This window comes from Babylonia areolata, chromosome 29, assembly GCF_041734735.1.
Source record: "Babylonia areolata isolate BAREFJ2019XMU chromosome 29, ASM4173473v1, whole genome shotgun sequence".
Lineage (NCBI taxonomy): Eukaryota > Metazoa > Mollusca > Gastropoda > Neogastropoda > Buccinidae > Babylonia > Babylonia areolata.
In genome coordinates, this window is record NC_134904.1 from 582,785 (window position 1) to 591,099 (window position 8,315).

An 8,315-nucleotide genomic window follows, 5' to 3' on the forward strand; every position below is an offset into this window, starting at 1 on the left:
ATGGATTGCTTTTGCTTCAGACCTGTGCAGAGCACGAACTGCTGATAACCAACACAGTTTTCTGCCTCCCTACCCGTAACAGGACGTCATGGATGCACCCTCGCTCAAAGCATTGGCATCTCATCGATTATGTCATCGTCAGGAAAAGGGATAGGCAAGATGTACGTGTAACAAAGACCATGTGCGGCGCCGAGTGTTGGACAGACCATCGCCTTGTAGTCTCGAAGCTGAATATTCGAATCCAGCCCAAGAGACGCCCCCAAGGCCAGAAGGCTCCAAAACGGCTCAACATCGCTAAGCTAAATAACATCACCATCAAACAGTCCTTTGTGGAGCTGCTGGAAGATCGTCTGGAATCTGCCTCTCTGGACAACCAGAATGTGGAGTCTGACTGGAGGACCCTGCGCAAGCTGATCTATAGTACAGCTTCAGAGACCCTGGGACCCATGACCAGAAAGCACAAAGACTGGTTTGATGAAAACTGTGATGAAATCAAACAGCTTCTGGATGAGAAACGCCGTCTGCATCAAGCCTACCTGAGCAACCCAAAGTCCACATCAAAAAAGGATGCGTACGATGCCATCCGCAGCACTGTTCAGCAAAAATTACGCCAGATGCAGGATAAGTGGCTGAGTGACAAAGCTGATGAGATCCAGGGATATGCTGACAGGCACGATATGAAGAGGTTCTATGATGCCTTAAAAGAAGTCTACGGCCCCACATCCTCAGGATCATCCGCCCTCCTCAGTGCAGATGGGAATACCTTGATCACCGAGAAGGAGAACATTCTCGAACGATGGGCTGAGCACTTCAACAGTGTCTTAAATCGCCCTTCCTCAATAAATGATGAAGCCATAGACCGTCTCCCACAAGTCCCCATCAACGAAGCACTGGACGATCCGCCAACACTTCTTGAGACCCAGAAAGCAATCCGTCTGCTATCCAGTGGCAAAGCACCTGGCTCAGACTCCATACCAGCAGAGGTCTACAAGGATGGAGGCACTGTGCTGACTGAGAAGCTCCATCAGCTGTACTCACTCATGTGGAAAGAAGAGACGATCCCCCAGGATTTCAAAGATGCATCTATCATTCACTTGTACAAGCGAAAGGGGAACCGGCAAGCCTGTGATAACCATCGGGGCATTTCCTTGCTCTCCATCGCAGGCAAGATACTTGCCAGGATCCTACTAAACCGCCTCACAGCACACCTTGACCAAGGTCATTTGCCTGAGAGCCAATGTGGATTCCGGAAAGAGCGCGGAACCACCGACATGGTGTTTGCTGCAAGACAGCTGCAAGAGAAATGTCAGGAGCAAAATGCTGATCTGTTCTCCACCTATGTCGACCTCACTAAGGCCTTCGACACCGTGAGTAGAGAGGGACTGTGGAAGATCATGGCCAAGTACGGATGCCCTCGGAAATTTATTTCCTTGGTCAGCCAATTCCATGAAGGCATGCAGGCTCGAGTCCAGGACAATGGCGAAACATCTGCTCCTTTTGCTGTCACAAATGGTGTCAAGCAAGGCTGCGTCCTGGCTCCAACGCTGTTCAGCCTCATGTTCTCTGCAATGCTTACTGATGCCTTCAGAGATGGCGATGTTGGAATCGGCCTAAAGTACCGAACAGATGGCAAGTTGTTTAACCTCAGAAGACTTAAAGCAAAAACGAAGGTCATGACAGACATCATCAGAGACTTTTTGTTTGCTGATAATTGTGCCCTCAATGCTGGATCTGAAGCTGACATGCAACTCAGCGTCGACAAGTTTGCCACTGCCAGCAGGAACTTCGGCCTTACCATCAGCACGAGGAAAAACTGAAGTTCTCCATCAGCCAGCCCCAGGGAAACCCTACGTTGAGCCCAACATCACAGTCAACGGTCAGAGACTCAGTGCGGTGGAGCGGTTCACATACCTTGGCAGCACACTGTCACGAAATGCGACCATCGACGATGAAGTGAACGTCAGGATTGCAAGAGCAAGCGCAACTTTTGGCAGACTCAGTGCAAATGTCTGGAACAGAAGAGGCATTAGTCTTGAGACCAAGCTAAAGGTCTACAGAGCAGTAGTTCTCCCCACACTACTGTACGCCTGCGAAACTTGGACAGTGTACCAACGACATGCCAAGAAGCTGAACCACTTCCACACAACATGCCTCAGGAAGCTCCTGAACATCAAGTGGCAAGACAGGACCCCAGACACAGAGGTGCTCGCAAAAGCCACCCTTCCCAGCATCTTCACCATCCTGATGCAGTCCCAGCTTCGCTGGGCTGGACACGTGGCGCGCATGCCAGACCATCGGCTGCCCAAAAGGCTCTTCTATGGCGAGCTGCAACAAGGGAAGAGATCACATGGAGGTCAGAAGAAGCGCTTCAGAGATACTCTGAAAGTCTCTCTTAAAGCGTTTGATATCAACCCTGACTCCTGGGAGGAATCTGCAGTGGACCGTGACAAATGGCGCGCTGCTGTGCACAAAGGCGCCAAGTTGTGCGAGGCCAACAGGACTGCAGCAGCTGTTCAGAAGAGGCAGGCCAGAAAGTCACAGGCAAACAAGCTCCCTGACAATGATATGCCTGTCTTTGTCTGCCCCAACTGTCAGCGAACATTTCGTGCGCAGATTGGACTGTTCAGCCATCTGCGCATTCACAGATAGATTCATGAGCATCCTCCCCCCCCCACCCCACCACCACCCTCCCCCCATCCCCCAGCTGGATGACAACGATGGTCATCATCGATCTCGATGGACACACCACCAACCGCCAGTAGTTTGCATTCATTCAGTCCTTAAAAAAAAAAAAAAAAAATTATTATCATGATTATTTTTATTATTATTATTATTATTATTATTATTATCTTTTACTTTATTTTTTTTTTATCTTAATGTTATTTTATTAATTAAATTATTATTATTTTTATCATTTATTTATTTATTTATTTATTTATATTTAATTTTTTTTTCTCAAGGACTGACTAAGCGCGTTGGGTTACGCTCCTGGTCAGGCATCTGCTTGGCAGATGTGGTGTAGCGTATACTGGATTTGACCGAACGTAGTGACGCCTCCTTGAGCTACTGATACTGATCGTACTGATCAGTCATTTTTGCAGACTCAACAGTGCAACACTTGTTCTGTACCGCCAGTGTGCTTGAGCCGTCAGTAGTTTGCATTCCGTCGTTCAGTCATTTATGCTGACCAAACAGTCCAACGATTGTTCTTTTTCGTGCGAGTGAGCCGGCGTTAGTTCTGCATTCGTTCAGCCACTTATAGTGCACTCTCAACAGTCCAACGATTGTTCTTTTTCGTGCGAGTGAGCCGGCGTTTATTCTGCATTCGTTCAGCCACTTATTCATGCACTCTCAACAGTCTAACAATTCTTCTTTTTCGTGCGAGTGAGCCGGCGTTAGTTCTGCATTCGTTCAGCCACTTATAGTGCACTCTCAACAGTCCAACGATTGTCACTGACCGTGGGTGAGTGTGAGGAGTGGGGTGGGTTTTATTATCAAAGTACTTTGTTTCTGTAGAATATTTGTCACGGATAGCCAGTTCTGTTGCCCCTGGGTCTTTAACGTGCGATAAATACATGATGTCCATGGGACATCCGTTTAACCGTCTCATCCGAAATACTAGCACCCGGACCACCAAAGTATCGTGGAAGTGGGAGTATTAACCCCTGGTCCATTTAAGGGACTAGATCCCATGGACGCCTGCTAGAATCCGAGTCGGGGGCATTACCAGTAGACCTATCCCTTTGTCAGAAGTGGAGAACTGTCCTGGCCCACATCATGTTTTTTTTCTTTAAAAATGAATACATTTTTTTTATTTTATTAATCATTATATTATACGAGTACAAAACGCTACACACACACACATTATCGTCATGATCAACATCATCAGTATAATTAGTATAAATGTTTTACAACCCTTGACCCCCTGTTCCAGTTCTCTCTGTGCTACGCCATAAAAAGTATCAACGAACACTAACTCCACAGTGAAGCGGAAACAAAAACACACCCACTCTATTGGGAAAGTCCTAATCAAGATGGATAACCCAAGACTCCCCAAGGTCAGACCTCAAGATCTGAGGCTCTGATGACTCGATCGGCTCGAATGGACTTTGCTGCCAACATGGCGCTGCTACCAACATGGCGCATGAAGGACTGCCTTCACATCACGTACAAGTTTTATGGTGGATTCCTGTCGGTAGACTCAAGACACATAGCTTATTACCACCGTGAGAGCCATCTTAGTCTAACTTGCTTGACTAAGAACGTCCCTTTTTATAGGAAATCCACATTGTCAAAATGTCATCATGTTTCACTTCCAGATCTAAATAAAGTATTCGAATTGTTGTCTGCCCCGGATGGGTCGTCATTTCAAAAGCTTCGATGGAGGCCTCCAAAAGGGGACTACACACACACACAGCTTCTATACCAACCTTCAGCCACTTGCAAAGTGCAGCAGAATCTTGAAGGGGGCGCAATTCGATCTGTATGTCGAACCCCGGCTCGTCGTCTAGTCAGTCCGGCATTCTAAAATTATCGTGTGTGTGTGTGTGTGTGTGTGTGTGTGTGTGTGTGTGTGTGTGTGTGTAGTCATGGTCCTCTATTAAAGGCCTTCATTAGTGAAGCAGGTGAAGTAATTGCCCTTTCCTCCTATCACTGGATCTAGTTCATAACCCCACCCCCACCAATCCCCCCCATTTTGGATAAATAGGAATCGAGTTTCATTTCAAGATCATGACTTATTAACTACTGTCGTTATGTGCGCATCCAATTTTCGTATTTAATTCATGTTTCAGTTTCTCACTGCATGACAAACGTCACACCACATCTCCTAGGCGGATGTGTTCTAGCAGCATAACCCAACGCGCTTGGTTAGGCCTCAGTTGAGTGCATGCATAAGCCTGTATACATTTCTATACCTATCCGGCAGAGTGGATTTCCTCGACAGAATTTTGCCACAGAACAACATTCTCCTTGCCATGGGTTCTTTTTCACTGCGCCGAGCGCGAGCTACATACTGGACCTCGGTTTATCAACTGACTATCCAAATAACTATACAGATTCTCAGTTTGATTTTCCAGTCAAACTTGGGAGAAAGGGCGAGGGCGGGATTCGAACCAGCACCCAGACCCTCACGTACTCTCTGTATTCAGTGGCAGATGACCGTCTTAACTATTCTGCCACCCTCCTGCTTGAAACTGAAACCGTCATTTTATTGTCCGCATCGTCTGTGATATAGTCAGTCGTGTTCGACTATGACCATCAGAACAGCAGAGGACTGAGGTAACTGCTGTCCCGACTATCTGGGCTAGAATTTGGTTAGGCAGTAGAGGGTGTCTTGTCCAACTTGAAGTCACAGCCCTACTTTCTCGGCCAAGAGGGTTTTAGTACAGTCGGTGTTGGGATGGTACCCAACTGAAAGGCCAACTAACCCACAAGGCTGCAGCACTAAGAGCCAGTGCAATTTGGCCTCCTAGTTTGACTGAGAGTCATAGTCATTCACAAAAGACTAAGCTCAACATCCGCCTTCCTTCCATTTCCTTCCACCCTCTGCTGTACCCACCATGTCTGTGTGAGTGATCTTAGTCAAGTTAATTTCTTTTATGATGGACTGCCGAGTGATGACTGTAGTTATTCCAGCTTCAGAATTACTGATTCGAAAAATAAGTTTTAAACCTTTCCCCCTACAGCCGCTAGCCGTGCCGTGGCCTACCGGTAAAACGGCACTATCCTTGACTGTTTTTTTTCTCTCACTGACTTGGTCTTTTTCTTTCTCTTTCAGTCCCAAACCTCTACGCGGCCCCCCTTTTTGCGGCAGAGTAATCAACTTGATGATTGTGGCCGTTCGTCAGATGCGGGATGAAGAAGATAAAGTAGTGACAGACTGATTGACTGATTGCATGATTAACGTCAAGATCCGATGATGAAGCTGGCTGTCCATTGACCAAGTGAAGGAGACCGGCTGAGGACAGACCAGGCAAGTGGTTAGAGTACTACCACTACACTGACAGATTATGGTCATCACTGGTTCGCCGAAACCCTGCTGCATCCACTGACTGGTACTAGGTTGATGATGGAGACTTTTCCATTATATGAGGTCTGCACACGTGCAGATCTTGGTTGCTAGTGCCTGAACCTGGCAGTGAGAACACTGTGACACACGCAGGACGTCAAATACGCACGTTAAAGAACCGTAATTCGTATCAATATTCGGTGGACTGTGGAAACCCACCATCCCCAGCCAGAACACCCTCGGAAACGGAATCAGTGTCAGTATATTACATACATGGCTGTCCGTATAAATGGCAAGACAAAACGGGAATCCGTGTAAAAAGCCCACTCGTTTCTATACCGGCTGAAGAACGTGGGAGCTGCTGTTCAGGAACATCAAAATAAAACAGAGAGAGAGAGAGCACTGAATACTGAACACTGGACACTGAATTCTGAACTGTTTTATGTCAGCTGTTAGCTGTACAGCTGTAGCGGCAGCGATGCATATCTCAGAGAGAGAGAGAGAGAGAAGAACGCAAACTCGTACCATTCATTTCTTTCCACGTTGGCTGAATTACCCCCCTTGAAATACTGTCGGCTATTTTTACACGCAGCAATGGGCATGCCACAGATGTTCCTGACCCAAAATGTTGATAACAAAACACAGGAATTGCGAAAGAGGTGCGCGCTGCGACGACACAGAAACGGTAAGTGATCAAGCAATGGACATCAATTGTGGAAATGGTTTTTGAACCATGATGTTTATGTCTTTATCCTTCGTGCGTGCAACCAACTGCAGTTCTTCGAGCACTCGTCTGTATCGCGTAAGTCTGGAAGTAACGTGAAATACCATCGGTACTCTTAGGTTACGGGGCGAATGCCCGCCGCAGTTCAGTGTATGATAGAACTAGGTTGCTCTGTCGGCTTGTGTCAATGGAAGAGCATTTCGACATAATCGACAAAGCCATTGTTTTTAAGCGCTGCTGATTACGATTTCGAAAGAGACTCAATCGCTTTCGAAACATTGACCATCAGAAGTGGCTGAAAGCCCGCCTGTCTCAGTGTCTGTGTTTGCCGAAGAGTGCATGTTACACGTTAGTCACAGAGTGCATGTGAAATTCGGTGAGGCAGTGCCAAACTACTAGGGCGCTTTACATCATCGTTACACAGAGTGCAGGAAATGAAGTTTCCCGTTCTATCACTTTGTTAGGTATGGAAGATGGTTGTTTTGTTGTTGTTTTTATTAACGAGTGGGAGGCGGGTTCTAGTCCTTTAAATTCACTATCGCTTTGTGATCAAGTTTGCCACAGAAAACAGGTTGAATTAAATTTCGGAAACGTTATGGAAAGGACTGGTTGCTAGGTCATCAGTGGTGCCCCTGAGGTCTACACACTTCCGGATGGTAGTAGAAGGGAGGGTTGTCACTGTCATATTCAGGTGAGAAAACACAACCCATGCTCACGGCATTGTTGGAACTGTTAGGAATGCAGGGTACTGGAGCTGAATATGAAGACAGAAGAGGTAGCAGCTCATTCATAGGACCCCTTGTCACGAACCCACCACCTTCCATGGAAAAAGACCTCATCCCAGAACAACTTGACCTTGAGGGCATCACAATACTATCAATAGTTCATTAAAGACCTCATCCCAGAACAACTTGACCTTGAGGGCATCACAATACTAAGTTGTTAGACTGAACCTGTATATAGGTATCTATAGTTCACTTATTCTCTGCTAGTCATGGATGGGTGGTTGTCATGGATGGGTGGTTGTCACAATACAGCACATGTTTGACTGGATTGGACAAACTGGACAGCACATGTTTGACTGGATTGGACAAACTGGACAGCACATGTTTGACTGTGGATTGGACAAACTGGACAGTGTATTTTTCTATTCTTCACCCTGTGTTTTGGATCATGGACAAGGTTTGGTTGTGACACCAGCTGCCGTGGCGAAGTGGTTAGTGTTGCTGACTAACGACTGTAAGGACTCAGGTTCAATCCCTATCAGAGGTGGTGGTGGTTTTTTTGGTTTTTTTGGCATGTGGCTGGCTCCTACCCAGAGCTGAGTGTGGTATGGGCACAAAATGGAAGGCTGGGACCACACAGTTGAGGGTCATCCAGTTCATGGATGTGTCTTTGGGATGATGCTGATACTTGCAGAATAATGGTATGAGTGTCTGTGTCTCTCAGCCTGGTAGATGTTGGGTTGTGTTAGGAGAGCACAGCCTTATTAAGTAGTCCCAAACCTAAACACACCACCAAAGCAACATTTTTATCACCATTATTGAAATGTAGATTACAAAATGTCTGGAATTCTAGGGC

The 8,315-nt window shown here is 46.7% G+C and overlaps 1 protein-coding gene across 1 annotated transcript in view; it reads left to right on the forward strand.

The window, feature by feature from the left end:
• The first annotated feature begins 6,705 nt into the window (after positions 1-6,705).
• The window catches only part of LOC143274681 (NAD(+) hydrolase SARM1-like), an 82,647-nt gene continuing 81,037 nt past the window's right edge, over positions 6,706-8,315 (forward strand). Inside the window, exon 1 of the mRNA XM_076578563.1 lies at positions 6,706-6,812. The gene's annotated coding sequence lies outside the window, so the exon portion shown is untranslated. The remainder of the gene's footprint in view (positions 6,813-8,315) is intronic.